The 20,989-nt window shown below is 46.1% G+C and overlaps 6 non-coding genes and 1 pseudogene across 6 annotated transcripts; all 7 read left to right on the forward strand.

Moving 5' to 3' along the window:
• The first annotated feature begins 600 nt into the window (after positions 1 to 600).
• trnat-agu (transfer RNA threonine (anticodon AGU)) lies at positions 601 to 673 on the forward strand. Its single transcript has one exon. It is a non-coding gene; the product is annotated as a tRNA-Thr (tRNA).
• Positions 674 to 6,098: 5,425 nt separating this feature from the next.
• Positions 6,099 to 8,626, forward strand: LOC133473423 (coatomer subunit beta'-like; annotated as a pseudogene).
• A 10,810-nt stretch (positions 8,627 to 19,436) lies between these two features.
• trnak-uuu (transfer RNA lysine (anticodon UUU)) lies at positions 19,437 to 19,509 on the forward strand. The gene has a single exon. It is a non-coding gene; the product is annotated as a tRNA-Lys (tRNA).
• Positions 19,510 to 19,743: 234 nt separating this feature from the next.
• trnak-uuu (transfer RNA lysine (anticodon UUU)) lies at positions 19,744 to 19,816 on the forward strand. Its single transcript has one exon. It is a non-coding gene; the product is annotated as a tRNA-Lys (tRNA).
• A 424-nt stretch (positions 19,817 to 20,240) lies between these two features.
• On the forward strand, positions 20,241 to 20,313 carry trnak-uuu (transfer RNA lysine (anticodon UUU)). Its single transcript has one exon. It is a non-coding gene; the product is annotated as a tRNA-Lys (tRNA).
• Positions 20,314 to 20,545: 232 nt separating this feature from the next.
• On the forward strand, positions 20,546 to 20,618 carry trnak-uuu (transfer RNA lysine (anticodon UUU)). The gene has a single exon. It is a non-coding gene; the product is annotated as a tRNA-Lys (tRNA).
• A 187-nt stretch (positions 20,619 to 20,805) lies between these two features.
• trnak-uuu (transfer RNA lysine (anticodon UUU)) lies at positions 20,806 to 20,878 on the forward strand. The gene has a single exon. It is a non-coding gene; the product is annotated as a tRNA-Lys (tRNA).
• Positions 20,879 to 20,989: the final 111 nt, after the last annotated feature.

A 20,989-nucleotide genomic window follows, 5' to 3' on the forward strand; every position in this document is an offset into this window, starting at 1 on the left:
CTAAACAAGCCAACAATGCAGCCTTGTGGTTGTTAGATTGTTAACCAAAATGGTAACTCTAACATGACAAGAAATACCTCATAGCTCAGTGGCTAGAACACTGGTCTAGTAAACCAGGGGTCGTGAGTTCAATTCTAACTGAGGCCAGAAGTCTAGTTTCACACTTGTAATACATGACGCTAGTCAAGGTAGGAAACCAGCTTTCTATATATCCATTTTGAGCGTGTCAAAAGCCATGACGTACTCTGTCATCCCTTGCTAACATCCCATTAGCACTATGGTTAACAAGCTGATCACAGACGTTTCCAAGCTTTGCTCTTCATTTTGTAAAATTCGGTGTTAGCTCATGAGCTAAAACACTAACAGAAGGCCTCATATCTCAGGTGCGAGAGCACTGGTCTTGTAAACCAGGGATCGGGATTTCAATTCTCACTGGGGCCTACCACCCAGATACTATAAATTCCCCATAGCATGTGTAAATGTGTGTTGGTATGACAATTAAATTCCTGAAAACCTTTTTTCTAAACAAGCCGACAATGAAATTGCCCACTGTGGTTGTTAGCTCGTGAACCAAAATGGTAACTCTAGCATGAAAAGAAAGGCCTCATAGCTCAGTGGCTAGAGCACTGGTCTAGTAAATCAGGGGTCGTGAGTTCAATTCCCACTGAGGCCTGTAGTCTAGTTTCATAGTTGTTATACATGACGCTAGACAAGGTAGGAAACCAGGTTCCTGAAAAGTCAATTTGAGCAATGATGTACTTTGTCATCCTTTGCTAACCTACCATTAGCACTATGGTTAACAAGCTGGTCATAGACATTTCCAAGCTTTGCTCTTCATTTTGTAAAATTAGATAAAAGCTCATGAGCTAAAATGCTAACAGAATGTCTGATATCTCAGGGGCGAGAGCACTGATCTTGTAAACCAGGGGTCGTGATTTCAATTCTCACGAGGGCCTTCCACCCAGATACAGATTCAATGTTTCCATACATCCATCCATTGTCAACACCGCTTATCCTAGTTAGGGTCGCAGGGTGATGGAGCCTATCCCAGCTGACTTTAGGCGAAAGGCGGACCACACCCTGAACTGGTCGCCAGTCAGTCGCAGGGCACATATAGACACGGACAACCATTCGCACTCACATTCACACCGTCACTGAGTGGGAACTGAACCCACGCTGCCCGCACCAAAGTCAGGCGAGTACACCACTACACCATCAGTGATGATTCAATGTTTCTTTGTATTCTAATGGATATTTATTGAGAATTACAATCGTTCAGTTGAATAGAGCAAAGTTTGTGAATGGCAATTTCAGAAACAAAAAAGAGACAGAGTGAAAAGGTAGCTAAATAATAGAGGAAAAGACGACAACAAAAGACAAAACTCTCTCTAGCTGTTAACAAGATGAGGAAAGTAATCTAGTACAATGACACAGAATCGAGTGTTGTATGGGGCAGTTGTGCTACCCCCTGTGAGGGAAGGATACAACAAGATAGGACAGGGCTGGACAGGACAGGGATAGGAGTGGAAGCATGCAGGACAGGGGGTCATGGAACCGACTGTACAACTGAAGTGTGGTGGGAGTAGCTATGTAAATTAGAAACATCTATAGGACCAGAGTGTAAGTGAGGGGCTACCCAAGAAATTCTCATAGTTCTCAGTCATTTGTCGAAGATGCCTGAGGAATGGAGGAAAAGTGTGCTGGTGGCAATTTTTAAGAACAAAGGTGATGTACAGAGCTGTGGGAACTATAGAGGAATAAAGTTGATGAGCCACACAATGATGTTATGGGAAAGAGTAGTGGAGGCTAGACTCAGGACAGAAGTGATTATTTGCGAGCAACAGTATGGTTTCATGACTAGAAAGAGTACCACATTATTTGCTTTGAGGATGTTGATGGAAAAGTAGAGAGCAGGTCAGAAGGTTCTACATTATGTCTTTGTAGATTCAACCGGAGGAGGAGCTGCCAGCTATGAGGCCTGTTAGTGTTTCAGCTAATGTACTTACAACACCTTAATTTGCAAAATGAAACTTCATGTATTCTGAGATTTAAGTCGACAAAAGGTTGAAAAGCTCTGTCGTCAGCTTATTCGCAAGGGATGAAAGCGTACTTGATTATTTTTGACACACTCAAAATGACCAAGCAGACAGCCACATTCCAACTGTGGATAGCATCATGAATTGCAACTACGAAAATTGACTTCAGGCCTCAGTTAGAATGGACCTCACAAGCAATGGTTTACTAAACCAGTGATCTAACCACTGAGCTACAAGGCTTTCTTGTGCTGGATAGACTTAGCATATTCGTTAAGGAGCTAATTTAGCTGTCACTGCGGCATGGTTAGCACGTCTGCCTCACAGTTCTGAGGACGGGTTCAAATCTGGCCTCGCCTGTGTGAGTTTGTATGTTCTCCCCATGAGTCACGTGCTCCCGCAACGCTATCCACCATGCCGCCTTCGACACCATACGCCTGCTCCAGCAACTAGAAAAATTCGCCGTCACCCAGGCCGACCTCAGCGGAATCCCCAGACGTTCAAAGCGTTTTGTAGGGGGCTTACTCATTGTTTAGCATAGGAACCTCCACGGTTAACGGCATCAGCTTAAACACGGTTAAGAAACAGATTGGGGCGCTCCGAACTGAAATTCCTAATATTCGACGCAGTATGGAGAGACAAACCGCTAACCTCCAATTGTTAGGTGAGACACTCGAGGGCACTATCCTTGTCCTCAACACTAGAGTGTCATCCTGAACCAAACTAGACAGCTGCTGTCGGTGGTCCAAACGGATTATGCTCAAACACAGATTGTTACCACATTGATTAATGACATGCTACGTCATGTCTCTTCATCCATAGACAACTTAGCAATGGGTAGAATCCCTCCATACTTGGTACCCCTGAGCTTAGTCAAAACCATCCTTTCTAAAGGTCTAGCAAGCCCCATAACCCCTGTCCAAGCCCACTTGGCTTTCTCTCTCGGGAGTTCCACTATCTTGTATGTCTTGTAATTAATGTTGGCATCTGGCAGCACGACACTTACGTCCGAGTCAGTACTCCCGCGGTAGTCGCCTATCATGATAGTAATCCTGATCTGCATCTGGCGCCAAATTTTCACATGCATCCTCGCAAAAAACATTCCTTACCTGTGTCCCAGTAAACTGTTCATCCGAGATGTAGCGGATGAGATTTGTAGGCTGAAGCCTATGAAGGATGGGTCGCGGTATAGAGCAGAAGCTACACCTCGCTACCAGGTTACTACGACTCATGCGGAAATTGTTGGGTCCAAATGGCTAGTCAACACGCCAGCCCTAAGCGCGACGCTGAGTTATGACCACCATGACAAGACTCGCCCTGCCAAATCAAACCAAACCAAAAATGCCGTTATGCATATTGAGGACGTTGCCCTCTACCACCTGCCAGCCGACAATTATGAGAACTTTTTCAGACAGTACAAATTGGAAGTTGATCCTGAGACGCTGAAACAGATTCAGTTTGAAGGAGATTGACATCACCCACATTGACAACACATTACGCACTATTAGCACTGAGGACAGAACACCCGAGGTCCCACTCATGGACTCCTGGTCCGCAGCAGATAACATCTTAATTGCCTTGGTCAGTCTCAGTTACTGCATGACTTTCGGCATCGCCTCCCTGCTCTATCGAAAGATTTAGAACTTGCAGGGTCTTCCGAACCAGTGCCCAAATGCGTGACCCAAAATTTTCCGTAGGAAAAGAATGACTGAACCCGAACCTAACCCCATACAGATAGGGGAGGAGGTCCTCCTTGACCTAAATTGCCGCCCGGACCTCTCTACCCCCTTTTGAATCTGGACTAGGATTCAGCTCTCCCCAAGATTAGAACCTCTACTTGGCAACTTCCCTCTCCTTGATTCATGTGTTGGGGTCTACACCCGACCACTGTGCCCCATACGTGCCAAGTTGAAGCTAGCTACATTTTCTTTCTCTTCCTTTCTCCTCCGTAGCGGTGTGCTGAGTTTCTCCTTTTGTTTTTGTTTTGTTTGACTTTTACTGAGAACTCTCCACGTAGTTAATGTTTACCCTTAGTTTTAGCTTTGCCCCTGGCCCGAATTACTGGTCCCACTGCCATCCCAATAGACACACATCGATCCACACACATTATTCCTGACACCGACACCTATATATATATACATAGGCTGACCTTAAGTAAGAAGTTGCCATAAACAACTGTTATAGACATAAAGGGGGGAGGGGGGGATATGCACTAATGTTGTACCTTGGTAACTGAATTGTTGTGTGTGTTCCTGCCAACCTGTGCCATCGTCCAACGAGACGTCGCCAAGATCCCCCATCGAGCCGGATCAAGCCAACGTAGCAGACACGCCATTAAAAGATGACACCCAGAACCCCAGTCGCACAATCGCTTCGTGACTCCAGCACATGCACTGAAAAAAAGAGTCCTTTGAATTGACTTCATTTGAACATGGACATCGGTTGCACATGATTAAAATGTGTTTAAATTGACATTTACCCCATCCATCCATTTTCTGAGCCGCTTCTCCTCACGAGGGTCGCGGGCGTGCTGAAGCCTATCCCAGCTATCATCGGGCAGGAGGCCCTCCACGCCGGTTCTTCTGCCTTTTTTTGGCCACACTGGCGCTGGGCAGCTGTCCTCCGCTTCACATCCACCTTCATTTCTGACCACTTCTTTTTTAGTTCAGCGTGTGCGCGCTATTCTGTCTCCACAGCATTGACAGCCGCACAGGCGCTGTCCCATTCATTCCTCTTTTGCGTGTTGTTAACGACAGCGTGCCAAAGAGGATTTTCTTGCGTGGCTCCACTTCATTGAGCAACTTCACATTCAGAAAAATTATTTTTCTTCATTACCTTGCTCATTTTCCTTTTTTTATGATCATGCAGATATCGGCATCTCAGGTGCAGGGTTCATTTAAATGTGATTTGCAAATGTGGGCGTGGACAGGGAGGGGTCGGCGACTCCAACATGCATATGTAATAGTTCATGCCTCTTTTTAACAGATATGTGATTAGAGAAAGCAACACTGTTGTCAAAATCTTCAAGAATTTCAAAGATCTGCCCGGCTCGGGGTCCCATGTGGTCTAACTGTGGGGAGAAAACGTGGCCAAAGCACAGCCACCCCTATCCCTCCCCCAGTCTCGCGGGCCACTCCAGATTTTAATGCACCACACCACTCAGGGAGCACTTATACACAGGGTAGGGCCAATGACTGTCAGTCAGGGATCTGGCAGTCATTTTAGTGCTCCTGAGGCCGGGCCCCTCGGGCTGCATGGCGGCTGGCCGTGGGGGCTCCCCTCTCATGCCCCGTAGCTGCTCTCTGGGTTCCCCCCCTTCCTTATCGTACCATTTGCAGAGGATGACAAATATATGCCTGTGAGTATTGTTATATTATCTGTCTACATCGGTTGCTCCACCGTCTGTATTCAGATATTGTACATTGTTTGCAAAAAGCTAAATTGACTAATCTGAAAAAAGTGGTGTGGATGTTTCAAGATGCACAATAAGGAGGCACTTGAAGAAAAATGGACTGAATGGTCGAGTCGCCAGAAGAAAGCCACTACGCCAGTGCCACAAACAATCACGCTTACAATATGTCAAACAGCAAAGAAAATGTATTTATATAGTGCCTTTCATACACAAGGTAACTCACTGTGCTTTACATGATTAAAAGCTTTTAAAAACAAAGAAAAAAACAGCTTATAAACATTTAATACAAAGAGGTAAAAAAAAGTACAATTAAATTAGTGTAGAGTGCAAGAAGAAGAAGAATTGTCTTTTATTGTCATGAACATGCATGCATGTACATGAAAATTGTTCTCTGCATTTAACCCATCACAGTGAACACATACACTTGTTAGTGGAACACACTGGAGCAGGGGGGCAGCTGAAGCACCCGGGGAGCATTTTGGGGTATCAGTGTCTTGCTCAAGGACACCAAAGCCATGAGGCGTTGGCGGATGGTCCAGTCGGGGTCTTGAACGTAGGTCCCCCACGGTGGTAGGCGATGAGCTTCACCATTGGGCCACGGCCATATATCACTGAAAAGTGGAAATACTCACTGTATTGTGAAATAACGATACCATTACATTTATAAGTTCATAGATTTTCTCCTGGTTCAGGTCCAGGGAGAGATCCAGGAGATAGTGAAGACTGGACTCTGGGTTGGTGACTGCTTCATCTACACAACCTCTGTGAACAGACTCAACTACGTTGTCGGGGGAGAGATTGTCACGATTGCTCACTTGGACAGGTCAGATATTTATGATTGCATTCAAGTCACCTTAAACTTATTTTCAAGTCAGCTCCAGTTGTATGTAAAGTAACAGCAGAACACAGAAATGAGCCATCATTTAAGATGTTCCCTCTCCGTGCAGAACCATGTATTGACTGGGTTACACCTGGGAGACAAGGAGATCAACATCGTCAGCTACTCCCTGCTGCTCTCAGTCCTTGAGGACCAGACTGCTGCCATGAGTAGGGACTTTGGAGTGGGCGACAAGGTGCTTCCCACAATATCTCAAGAGCAACGGACCAGAGTTGCCCACTTCCTGGAAAAACAGGTCTGAACTTAGTTCATTATTGGCCTGTCATTACACATTCTTTGATTCCTAGTTGTTCGACCGATTGATGGCTTCCTCTGTGCTTATTAGTTTTTTTTTGTCTTCTGGGTCTCCAGGGTTTCAAGCAGCAGGTGTTAGCACTGTTGACAGACCCTGAGCACAGGTTTGAGCTGGTCTTGCAGCTGGGAAAATTGAAGCTTGCCTACCAGTGGGCTGTAGAAGCAGAGGTAACTCGAGTCCTTTTTTAAGAATCCAGTGGTACCTTGAGTTCAGTTCATTTAGTGACCATGTTCGTAAGTTCACATACTTGTATCTCAAATCATCTTTCAATATTACATCTCTTCAGTCATCTTTCCACAAATTAACGAAAATGCCATCAATACATCCATGTCTCTCTGAAAAAAACAAAAAAAATGTAATGTGGAATAAAAATAAATTTGGACACATTTTTTTTGCTTCAATTTAATGGACATTGTGCCAGTTCTGGTGTTTGCACCACAGCCACCTGGGAGCAGTATAATTCAGACATACGGATATATTGTCCATGGTGCCAGTCAAAACTCAGAAAACTGCAGTAATATCAGTCATTCGTTGAATAGGATGAAGAATATATGCCTGCGAGTACAGGAAGTCCTCGAGATTTACGAACAAGTTCCTACGCTGGCGACGTAACACGAATTTCCGTGTAAGTCGGCTTTCACCGTTAAAGTCGAAATTTACGGCGAAATACTTCTGTGATGGGTATTGTCCCACGTGATTGTGACAGCAAGCTCAGTGTGTGTGGGCGTGTGCGTCGATGTGTGAGTGAGACGGGACTGCGCAGGCGTCGTCCGGCGGGACTGTGACGGAGCAAGGATGCGCGCAGGTAGCGATTAGCGGAGGACCCGTTGATGTTGAATGTGCAGAGGAGCTAATAATGCCATGAAAGCAGCAAATCAGAGCTTCATGCCTTTATTGTTGCCACCACCCAGCTCAGCTGTGCAACGAGAGAAGGGCGTTAACACCTGCATCTCCCGACCACGGTCAGGTGACCGTAGCAGGAAAGGTTAATACTTCGTACAAAGAAACTAAAATACATTTCAATAAAAAAATAAGATGCTGTACTTACCATTACTGCTGAGAGTGTGAAAAAATGTACACTTACTCCCGGCGCACAAACACAGACGAGCACTATGCACTAGCTAAGCAGAAACACTATGGTGCTGGGACAAAATGGCGGCCAAGGGACAGGTGTCATAAAGACGAAAAGTCGTAGGTCGAGTGCGTCGTAACTCGAGGACTTCCTGTATTATTATATTATCCGTCGATATCTGTTGCTTCACCATGACATCACAACAATACTGTACATCATTCTGGGTGGCAACAAAGCGTTCTCCCATGGCACCACTTGTCAGCAAACCCTTCCATGCCATTTGACCGAGGCAGAGCGATTGAGAACAGGGTGAAACGTCTGGATGAATGAGTTTCTTCTCGCGAGGTGTCTCTGATGGGCTAGGTTATGGGCTGGGTTGATTCTTTGGTTATCTTTCATTGGAAAAGCAACGAACACGCAGCGGGAAGTTGTGGCGAGAGTTGTTCAATCAGGGTAAGGAATAGACGCACACTTCCAACAATAGTCAGAGCAGAAGTGGAAGCAGTTGGCAGAGCTGGCTATTAATGTGTGTGAGTTTGGCCTGGCCGAGGAATGCCTTCATTATGGAAAGTATTACGGCGGCTTACTCCTCCTTGGCACTGCGTCCGGTAACACCCCTATGGTGGGCAAGCTGGCCGATGGAGCAGAAAGTGAGGGGAAACTACAACATGGCCTTCATGACCTTCCTGCCGGGGAATTAAGTACCCCATGTGACAGAAGACTGAAGGGTCCGACGTTTGCGGTGAAAGTCAATGGTGTAACTGTTGTTCTGTCATCATTTCTACACAGACTGGATCAATGTTTGAAGCTTCTGATCAGAACCAACTGCCTACCCAAAGCTGCTATCCTGGCTCACACGTACCTGCTCAGCCAGGTGTCCCGTGTGGTCAAACTGTGGCGAGAAAACTCAGATTAATAACATTTAACAAACAGTTAGTGCATCATAAATTAATGGTTCAATTAATTCTGCTGCTTCTTCTGGTGTGCCTCCCTTGGTCACTGAGAGACGGTATAATATAATGATGCACCGAATTTTCTGCCGCTAAACATTTTCGGACTCTGCATTTTTGGGTTTTGTGCCGAAAGACTGAAATGAAACGGCAGAAACAGGATGTGGTTATGACTCAAGCAAAAACTGCGGTCAGCATTTAAAAGGATGAAAAGGTGCCTCCACGTTGAGAAGTCCATCCACTTTCTATAGCACTTACTCATTAGGGTTCACAGGTGAGCTGGAGATTATTATTATTATTATTATTGACATCAGGCGAGAGGCACGGTGCACACTGGACTGGTTGCCAGTCGATGGCAGGGCAACTGAGCAGGAAAGTCCTCCACAATGTGGTTGTAATTTAGAAAACGATGCAATATTGAGCAGCCATTGCTCAATTGCTATATTGCAGCCATTTTTTAAAATAATTTTGCATTTTTTTTCCTCAATGGACACACAGTACCCCATATTGACAGAAAAAAAACTTTATTGTTGAAATTTTTGCTGATTTATTAAAAAAGAAAAACTGAAATATCACACAGCCATAAGTATTCAGACCCTTTGCTGTGACATTCATGTATTTCACTGGTGCTGTCCGTTTCTTCTGATCATCCTTAAGATGGTTCTACACCTCCATTGGAGTCCAGCTGTGTTTGATTACACTGATTGGACTTGATTAGGAAAGCCACACACCTGTCTCCATAAGACCTTACAGCTCACAGAGCAAAGGAGAATCATGAGGTCAAAGGAACTGCCTGAAGAGCTCAGAGACAGAATTGTGGCAAGGCACAGATCTGGCCAAGGTTACAAAAACATTTCTGCTGCACTTAAGGTTCCTAAGAGCACAGTGGCCTCCATAATACTGAAATGGAAGATGTTTTGGACGATCAGAACCCTTCCTCGAGCTGGCGTCCGGCCAAACTGAGCAACTTGGGGAGAAAGAGCCTTGGTGAGAGAGGTAAAGAAGAACCCAAAGATCACTGTGGCTGAGCTCAGAGATGCAGTCGGGAGATGGAAGAAAATTCTAGAAAGACAACCATCACTGCACCCCTCCAGCAGTCTGGGATTTATGGCAGCGTGGCCCGACGGAAGCCTCTCCTCAGTGCAAGACACATGAAAGCCCACATGGAGTTTGCGAAAAAAAAACATGTGAAGGACTCAAAGATGGTGAGAAATAATTATAATTATATAATTATAAGAATTATTTGGTCTGATGAGACCAAGATAGAAATTGTTGGCCTTAATTCTAAGTGGCATGTGTGGAGAAAACCAGGCACTGCTCATCACCTGTCCAATACAGTCCCAACAGTGAAGCATGGTGGTGGCAGCATCATGCTGTGGGTTTTTTTTTTCAGCTGCAGGGACAGGACGACTGGTTGCAATTGAAGGAAAGATAAATGCGGCCAAGTACAGGGATATCCAGGATGAAAACCTTCTCCAGAATACTCAGAACCTCAGACTGGGCCGAAGGTTCACCTTCAAAAAAGACAGTTAACCTAAGCACATCAGAATCAGAATCATCTTTATTTGCCAAGTATGTCCAAAAAACACACAAGGAATTTGTCTCCGGTAGTTGGAGCTACTCTAGTACGACAACTGACAGTCAATTGACAAAGAACACTTTTTAGACATAAAGACATTGACAAAAAAGGGGTTAATAGTTATCTGGTAATGCCGGTACATTATTGTTGGATTTATCTTACCCAACATTATAAAAAATAGACACAAAAGGAATGAAGACGCTGGTTTCTTTTTCTCATGAGGAGGGCGTATGGGAGATTGTTCAGATCACAGCCTCTCAACACGCTCTAAACAATCCCAACCCCTCGCTCCTGCTTTTATTTGAAATAGGAGGGATTTACAAATCATAATGTTCTAAGCAATAAGACACAACACAAAATATTTGATAATAAGAGGGTTTTTCCCAGACATAGTATTCTAAGTAATAAGACACAACACAAAACATTGGACCAACACCTATCACGTCCCCGACCACATCCGATCACGTCCTTGGTCCAGGCGCCCTTCCATCGGATGATGCTGAGTCTTCTTTTTGAAGGCGAGACATCTAAAATTGTCCATTATACTAATGCAAGCTAAGCAAATAAATGATAACTTCTACAATTGATCTAACATTTCCCTCCTGTTTATCATGTATTTGCACAAATTATCATATCATCTTACAGTCACTTCATTTCGATTTTTAACTGTAGAATAATTTTTATGAAACAAATACATTTACACTCAGAGTAAACTTGTCATATATGAATGTTGTATTTTAAACATCGTAATCATCTGTATCAGGAAACAAATCAGTTAAAGCAAAATCATCATTATCATCATAATCATCATTATAATCATACAGTAATGGATACATCAGCTCCATACGATTTCTCCATGGGGGTTATGGCTGTGGTGATTAATTTACTGATTAATGCCCGAATGCATGGGATACAACAACATCCACATAATGTCAGAATGGCTGCAAAAACAGCAATTGATATCAATATTGGTGAAATTAGGGTTTTATATTTACCAAAAACGTCCATCCGAGCTGTCCCACAAGGAGTGTTGATTGAGGGTCCGTAGACCATCGATGGCTCTGGTCAAGCTGCCATCTGAAGCAGTATTGTTTGTTCTCCAAACATACCGCAAACACCTCCCTCTCTTGCGAGGAGCATGTTGACAGCTATGCCGTCTTTGGAACGTCCTTGAGCTGCTCGTGCACAGCTTTCAACCCACTCTGAGTCCAATTTCCTAATCTCTGTACATTGAAGTGGATGTAGTTTATCCCATCAACATTTTTATTAATCGTACACCACCAGCATATGAAAGACTCAAATCCTCCTGCAACCTGGTCACCCAATTTGTATTGATTAGGAACCCCCACGAGGAACACCTGGCGTCGATGTATGTTGGATTATTTTGCCCCTGCCATGACAAATCTCTTTTTTGTATATGTTTTTAGATTGGACAAAAACATTGGTGCCCTTTCCATTAAATCTTGAACAGGCATAGGGTATACTGACACATGCAATATCAAAGTGATAATAGTGCATAATCTAGATATATCTTTAGGTAATCTATCAAACAGTCTATCATCTCCGCACCACCACCAGATGTCGCTCCGTGACACTGGCACAAAATTTGGTTTGACTTTTAAGATTACTTTACACTGTGTGTCGTTCAGTGGTCCTAATTTTTTTTCCTTTATTAATCATGTTTATACAAGTGAAATTATTTGGTGCTACTAAAGTAGAAAACATCGGTTTGTGTTTATCTGCTTCTTTTACGGGATATATAGGATCCCATGATTTACAAAGAACCAATCATCAGTAGTTATGTTGTTAAAATTAAATTTTATTTTTTTTAATTAATTATTTATTTTTTTTCACAATTGTGCAAACGATGCAGAGTCCTCTCGCACTTACAGCAGTTCGAATGACTAATATTGCAATAGTCCGGTGCAATGACCATTGTGCAAAGGGCGCCGAGACTTCAAGGAGTGTATGCAGTTTAAAGTGACAAGTAGCGCGTTAATCTGGGACAATGTTGGTTGTGCAAATGTTGCAGATACTCCTCAATCAGTGTGCAAATGGAGCCGATGCTACTTTGGCATGAGTGGCCAGTATTGGTCAACAACAGATATGCAAATAGTGCAGCGTGGCGAGACTACAACAGTGAGTGCACGAGTAATATATAATTGGCCCCACAGAAATGTGACAATGAACTCAAGTCAAAAAATTGCCAGCATGTTGTAATGGAATTGTAGGTTAGGTGTTTAAGAAGTTGATCGCAAGAGGGAAGAAGCTGTTGGAATGTCTGCTAGTTCTAGTTTGCATTGATCATAAGACCGAGAGGATTTTGCACGCTCTTGTCTTAGTTCTGGCAGTGTGCAAGTCCTCAAGGGTGGGTAGGTGGGTACCGACAATCCTTTCAGCAGTTTTTATTGTCCGTTGCAGTCGGAGTTTGTCCTTTTTTGTAGCAGCACCAAACCAGACTGTGATGGAAGAACACAGGACTGATTCGATGACCACTGTGTAGAACTGCCTCAGCAGGTCCTGTGGCAGGCCGTGCTTTCTCAGAAGCCGCAGGAAGTACATCCTCTGCTGGGCCTTGTTGAGGACGGAGTTGATGTTGGTCGCCCACTTCAGTTCGTGAGAGACTGTAATGAACTTGATGGTCTCGACGGTTGACACAAGGCAGCTGGACAACGTGAGGGGCAGCTGTGGCCAAGGATACCTCCTGAAGTCCACGATCATCTCTACAGTCTTGAGCGTGTTCAGCTCCAGGTTGTGTCGGCCGCACCACAGCTCCAGCCGCTGCGCTTCCTGTCGATATGCAGACTCGTCACCGTCCTTGATGAGGCCGATGACAGTGGTGTCATCTGCAACTTGAGGAGTTTGACAGCCGGGTGCGCTGAGGTGCAGTTCTTCGTGTAGAGAGAGAAGAGCAGCGGAGAGAGGACACAACCTTGAGCATCTCTGGAGAGACCTGAAAATGGCTGTACACCAATGTTCACGATCCAACCTGATAGAACTGGAGAGGATCTGCAAGGAGGAATGGCAGAGGATCCCCAAATCCAGGTGTGAAGAACTTGTTTCATCATTCCCGAAAAGACTCTTGGCTGTATTAGCTCAAAAGGGTGCTTCTACTCAATACTGAGCATAGGGTCTGAATACTGATATTTCAGTTTTTCTTTTTTAATAAATCAGCAAACATTTCAACAATTCCATTTTTTTTCTGTCAATATGGGGTGCTGTGTTTACAACCCTAATTCCGATGAAGTTGTGACGTTGTGTTAAACATAAGAAGAGTGCGGGTACGAGACTGGCCTGGCTGCAGTCCAGACCTGTCTCCCATTGAAAATGTGTGGCACATTATGAAGCGAAACAACAGAGACACCGGACTGTTGAACAGCTGAAGCTGTACATCAAGCAAGAATGGGAAAGAATTCGACCTACAAAGCTTCAACAATTAGTGTCCTCAGTTCCCAAACGTTTATTGAATGTTGTAAAAAGAAAAGGTGATGCAACACACTGATAAACATGACCCTGTCCCAGCTTTTTTGGAACGTGTTGCAGCCATAAAATTCTAAGTTCATGATTATTTGCTAAAAACAATCAAGTTGATCAGTTTGAACATGAAATATCTTGTCTCTGTAGTGTATTCAATGAAATATAGGTTGAACATGATTTGCAAATCATTGTATTCTGTTTTTATTTATGTTTAACACAACGTCACAACTTCATTGTACATTAATGTGGGAAAAAAAAATAACAAATGATTTTAGCAAATGGCTCAATATAAAAAAGAGTGAAAATTTTAAGGGGCTCTGAAAACTTTCTGTACCACTGTATATTTGGGTTTGGCACTAAATAAACTTGATACACAGCTCTTAAATTTGCATTTAATGTGGATACTTTTCACTTTACATTGAAGACACATTATAAAGAAACATTTGTTTTACTTTGTATCCATCCATCCATCTATCCATCCATTTTCTGAGCCGCTTCTCTTCACTAGGGTCGCGGGCGTGCTGGAGCCTATCCCAGCTATCATCGGGCAGGAGGCGGGGTACACCCTGAACTGGTTGCCAGCCAATCGCAGGGCACAAACAAACAAACAAACAACCATTCACACTCACAGTCACACCTACGGGCAATTTAGAGTCTCAATTAATGCATGTTTTTGGGATGTGGGAGGAAACCGGAGTGCCCGGAGAAAACCCACACAGGCACGGGGAGAACATGCAAACTCCACACAGGCGGGGCCGGGAATAAAACCCCGGTCCTCAGAACTGTGAGGCTGACGCTCTAACCAGTCGGCCACCGTGCCGCCGTTTTAATTTGTATTTTGGTAATATTTATTTTACCATTTGAGATCATTATTATCCATCCATCCTCCTCCGCTTATCCGAGGTAGGGTTGCAGGCGGCAGCAGCTTAAGCAGAGAAGCCAAGACTTCCCTCTCCCCAACCACTTCGTCCAGCTCTTCCAGGGGGATTTCGAGGTGTTCTCAGGGCAGCCGAGAGACGCAGTACTGGGTTGTCCCCGGGGCCTCATCCCGGGTGACGTGCCCAAAACACCTCAGCAGGGAGAGGTCCGGGAGGAATCCTAAACGGATGCCCGAGCCACCTCATCTGGCTCCTCTAAATGCGGCTCGACTTTGAGCCACCGGATGACTGAGCTTCTCACCCTAATCATCCATCGATCCATTTTCTGAGCTGCTTCTCCTCACGAGGGTCGCTGGCGTGCTGGAGCCTATCCCAGCCATCATTGGGCAGGAGGCGGGGTACACCCTGAACTGGTTGCCAGCCAATCGCAGGGCACATACAAACAAACAACAATTCGCACTCACATTCACACCGACGGGCAATTTAGGGTCTCCAATTAATGCATATTTTGGGGATCTGGGAGGAAACCAGAGTGCCACGCAGGCACGGGGAGAACATGCAAACTCCACACAGGCGCGGCCGGGGATTGAACCCCGGTCCTCAGAACTGTGAGGCTGACGCTCTAACGAGTAATTATTAATGGTTAGTAAACAGATGTTACACTACTAAAATCTATATTTGTGGCAGCATTAAAGCTCTTCGGTATATTGAATATATCCAACATCCATCCATCAATCCATACATTTTCTACCGCTTATCCGGGTCGGGTCGCGGGCGCAGTAGTTTTAGCAGGGACACCCAGACTTCACTCTCCCCAGCCACTTCATCCAGTTCTTCTGGGGGATCCCGAGGCATTCACGGGCCAGCCGCAGGACGTAGTCTCTCCAGCACCTCGAAATTCTGTCCATAAAAGGTACGAACAGAATCGGTGACAAAGGGCGGCAGCCTTGGTGGAGTCCAACCCTCACCAGAAACGAGTCCGACTTACTGCTGGCAATGCGGACCAAGCTCTGAGACCGGTCGTACAGGGACCGCATTCTCCCGAAGCACCCCCCACAGGACTCCCCAAGGGACACGGTCGAACGCCTTCTCCAAGTCCACAAAACACATGTAGACTGGTTGGGCGAACTCCCATGCACCCTCAAGGACTCTGCTGAGGGTGTAGAGCTGGTCCACTGTTCCACAGCCAGGACGAAAACCACACTGCTCCTCCTGAATCTGAGATTTGACTTCCCGACGGACCCTCCTCTCCACCACACACTGAGGAGTGTGATCCCCCTGTAGTTGGAACACACCCGCCGGTCCCCCTTCTTAAAAAGGGAGATCACCACCCCAGTCTGCCAATTCAGAGGCACTTTCCCCGATGTCCACGCGATGTTGCAAAGGCGTGTCAACCAGGACAGCCCCACAACATCCAGAGCCTTTAGGAACTCCGGGCGAATCTCATCCACCCCCGGGGCCCTGCCACCGAGGAGCTTTTTAACTACCTCGGTGACCTCAAACCCAGCGATAGGAGAGCCCGCCTCAGTGAACCCACACTCTGCTTCCTCATGGGAAGTCGTGTTGGTGGAATTGAGGAGGTCTTTGAAGTATTCTCCCCACCGACTCACAACGTCCCGAGTCGAGGTCAGCACCACCCCATCCCCACTATACACAGTGTTGGTGGTACACTGCTTTCCTCTCCTGAGACGCCGGATGGTGGACCAGAATTTTCTCGAAGCCGTCCGTAAGTCTTTCTCTATGGCCTCACCGAACTCCTCCCATACCTGAGTTTTGCTTCAGCGACCACCAGAGCTCCATTCCGCTTGGCCAGCCGGTACCCATCAGCTGCCTCAGGAGTCCCACAGGCCAAAAAGGCCCAATAGGAGTCCTTCTTCAACTTGATGGCATCCCTCACCGTTGGTGTCCACCAACGGGTTAGGGGATTGCTGCCACGACAGGCACCGACCACCTTACAGCCACATCTCCGGTCGGCTGCCTCAGCAATGGAGGCGCGGAACATGGTCCACTCGGACTCGATCTCCCCCACCTCCCCGGAACATGAGCAAAGTTCTGTCGGAGGTGGGAGTTGAAACTCCTTCTGACAGGGGATTCTGCCAGACGTTCCCAGCAGACCCTCACAATATGTTTGGGCCTGCCACGTCGGACCGGCATTTTCCCCCACCATCGGAGCCAACTCACCACAAGGTGGTGATTAGTTGACAGCTCCGCCCCTCTCTTCACCCGAGTGTCCAAGACATGCGGCCGCAAGTCCGTTTACACGACCACAAAGTCGATCATCGAACTGCGACCTAGGGTGTGCTGGTGCCAAGTGCACGTGTGGATACCCTTATTCTTGAACATGGTGTTCGTTATGGACAGTCCGTGACGAGCACAGAAGTCCAACAACAGAACACCGCTTGGGTTCTGATCGGGGGGGACATTCCTCCCAATCACACCCTTACAGGTCTCACTGTCTTTGCCCACGTGAGCATTGAAGTCCTCCAGCAGAACGATGGAGTCCCCAGCGGGAGCGCTCTACAGCACCCCCTCCAAGGACTCCAAAAAGGGTGAGTACTCTGAACTGCTGTTTGGTGCATAGGCACAAATAACAGTCAGGACCCGTCCCCCCCACCCAAAGGTGGAGGGAGGCTACCATCTAATCCACCGGGGTGAACCCCAACGTACAGGCGCCAAGCCGGGGGGCAATAAGTATACCCACACCTACTCGGCGCCTCTCTCCGCGGGCAACTCCAGAGTGGAATCCAACCCCTCTCGAGAGGACTGGTTCCAGAGCCCAAGCTGTGTGTGGGGGCGAGTCCAACTATATCTAGTCGGAACTTCTCGACCTCACACACCAGCTCGGGCTCCTTCCCTGCCAGAGAAGTGACATTCCACGTCCCTAGAGCCAGCTTCTGTAGCCGGGGATTGGATCGCCAAGTTCCCTGCCTTCGCCCACCGCCCAGCTCGCACTGCGCCCGACCCCTCTGGCGCCTCCCACAGGTGGTGAGCCCACGGGACGGTGTCACGGACGGCAATGCCGTAAGGGCAGATCCCAAAAAAGAGACTAGGTAAGAGGTCCGAACAATTTCAATTAAATGACAGAGCATGTGATGGCGAGACATACGAAACTAAAGGGGCTCACAACCAGAGAATCAAAAAACAGATAACGTAGGGCGAAACGACAAAAGGTCCGTGTGGTATAATCGTATAGAACCTAAATTTGGACAGCGTTCAGAACGGCGGCAAACACGGGGGCAAAAACGAGTGAATATTCCGACGCCCACACACTGTCACAGTGCCCCCGAAAAAGGCTGATGATTACAATGCATGACAGGTGCGTCACCGATGTCAACGCCCACCTTTGCTCACCCAGACACTACAACACAAAGAAAAACAACTTGAAACACAGGGCCATGAAAGAAGGGCGACCCACGTCACCCTTTTGGGCTGTGCCCGGCCGGGCCCCATGGGTGCAGGCCCGGCCACCAGGCTCCCACCTCCAGGCCTGGCTCCAGAGGGGGGCCCCGGTGACCCGCGTCCGGGCAAGGGAAAACCAACTCCATCGTTTGTCGTCATCATTAGGGGTCTTTGAGCCATGCTTTGTCTGGTCCCTCACCTAGGACCTGTTTGTCATGGGTGACCCTGCCAGGGGCATAAAGCCCCAGACAACTTAGCTCCTAGGATCATTGGGACGCACTAACCCTCCCACCACGATAAGGTGACGGCTCAAGGAGGGGTCCAAATGAACAGTAAAACCATAGTGCTCATCATCTGGTTGACCTTGGCCAACTCGGAGCACGGCTGAGGTGAAGAAACAAGCAGGGCGCATCGAGAAGCAGCCAAGAGCCCCGGCAGGCTCCCCGTGGTGCTAGCGGCTGTTGTGCCGTGGTCCTCTCTTGGCACCTTTGAAACGCTTCTCGAAATGACAGCATAATTTTCACTGACATTTACTGCTACTTCAGATGCTAATTCACTCCAGGTGAAAATCAAACCAAACAGTTTTCAACATCCATCCATCCATCCATTTTCTGAGCCGCTTCTCCTCACTAGGGTCGCGGGCGTGCTGGAGCCTATCCCAGCTGTCATCGGGCAGGAGGCGGGGTACACCCTGAACTGGTTGCCAGCCAATCGCAGGGCACATAGAAACAAACAACCAAACCAAACCAAACCAAACAACCAAACCGGAGTGCCCGGGGAAAACCCATGCAGGCACGGGGAGAACATGCAAACTCCACACAGGCGGGGACGGGGATTGAACCCCACACCTCAGAACTGTGAGGCTGACGCTCTAACCAGTCGTCCACCGTGCCGCCAGTTTTCGACATCATTTTTAAAATTATTTTTTTTCACCTTTCATTTCTTTGATGCTTCTTTGCTATGTATTCACAAAAACAAACAAATACAAATAGAAATATACAGTATTGGATGTAGAGGAATAAAACAAATCTGTTTAAATTTGGAAATAAAAACATGACAAACAACCTGATCGAAACTATCATATTTTAATGACTATGCATTAGAAATAACTGTATTATATAATGCTGAATGGCTGGTAATGTTCTTTAACTCATTCACTGCCAGCTTTCCCAGTTAACATGGTTATTTGACTTCAAAAGCCGTCAATGTTTTTTAAACACTTGAAGTTTGGTGGTTACAATTGAATCACAAAGAAAGGCACAAGAACAAGCTGTCACATTCATGTATACTGCACATGAATATGCTGATGCAGTTGGCTGGGCTGGCTCGAGTGCGCAAATATTTCCTGACATGACAAGCTTGAAACGGAATATATTTTAAATGACATTCAACATTAGTAAAGTAGCACAGGGATTCACTTGACAGTCCCTGATTGACTGGAGATCCTGTATAGCTCAGTTGGTAGAGCATCACACTTTTAATCTGAGGGTCCAGGGTTCAAGTCCCTGTTCAAGCGACATACTATTTAAGAGGTTGTTCACTAAATATCACTCAGATGATTAAACACCCAACACATGTTCATCGATGCACCTCTCACTTTCTGACTTTGACCTTGAGTATCTCAGTCAGAACCATACCTGTCTTTGAATCTAATGTTCTGTCTTCCGAGTACCTGTTTAGTCAGTCAAATTTCTTGCTTGCGCTTAATTTTCACCTCGTCTCCTTACCTCACTCCGTCATTGACTGCAGAGCCTGGATAGCTCAGTCGGTAGAACATCAGACTTTTAATCTGAGGGTCCAGGGTTCAAGTCCCTCTTCAGGCGACATACTATTTAAGAGGTTGTTCACTAAATATCACTCAGATAATTAAACACCCAACACATGTTCATCGATGCACCTCTCACTTTCTGACTTTGACCTTGGGTATCTCAGTCAGAACCATACCTGTCTTTGAATCTGATGTTCTGTCTTTCGAGTACCTGCTTTTAATCTGAGGGTCCAGGGTTCAAGTCCCTCTTCAGGCGACATACTATTTAAGAGGTTGTTCACTAAATATCACTCAGATAATTAAACACCCAACACATGTTCATCGATGCACCTCTCACTTTCTGACTTTGACCTTGGGTATCTCAGTCAGAACCATACCTGTCTTTGAATCTGATGTTCTGTCTTTCGAGTACCTGTTTATTGTCGCTTGCGCTTACTTTGAACCTCATCTCCTCACCTCACTCCCTCATTTTCTCTAGATCCTGGATAGCTCAGTGGGTTGAGCATTAGACATTTAATCTGAGGGTCCAGGGTTCAAGTCCCTGTTCAGGTGTGTTAATTCTTAAGCAGTTGTTCACTAAATATCAATTGAACACTTCAAAACACCCACCACATGTTCATCGATGCACCACACACTCTCACTTTGATCTTGGTTATCTCGGTCAGTAGGATACCAACCTTTTAATCTTATGTTCTGTCTTTCGAGAACCAGTTTAGTCAGTCATTTCTTGCTTGCGCTTAATTTTCACCTCGTCTCCTCACCTCACTCCCTTATTGACTGCAGAGCCTGGATAGCTCAGTCGGTAGCGCATCAGACTTTTAATCTGAGGGTCCAGGGTTCAAGTCCCTGTTCAGGCGCCATACTGTTTAAGAGGTTGTTCACTAAATATCACTCAGACAATTGAACACTTCAAAATACCCAACACATGTTCATCGATGCACCTCTCACTTTCTGACTTTGACCTTGGGTATCTCAGTCAGAACCATACCTGCCATAATTTCCACATTGTATCCTTACCTCACTGCCTCCCTCATTGACTATAGAGCCTGGATAGCTCAGTCGGTAGAGCATCAGACTTTTAATCTGAGGGTCAAGGGTTCAAGTCCCTGTTCAGGTGACATAATTCTTAAGAAGTTGTTCACTAAATATTACACAGGTACTTTCACTCAGACACTTGAACACTTCAAAACACCCAACATGTTCATCTATGCGCCACACACTCTCATTT

Source organism: Phyllopteryx taeniolatus, unplaced genomic scaffold, assembly GCF_024500385.1.
Source record: "Phyllopteryx taeniolatus isolate TA_2022b unplaced genomic scaffold, UOR_Ptae_1.2 contig_25, whole genome shotgun sequence".
NCBI classification, from domain to species: Eukaryota; Metazoa; Chordata; class Actinopteri; order Syngnathiformes; family Syngnathidae; genus Phyllopteryx; species Phyllopteryx taeniolatus.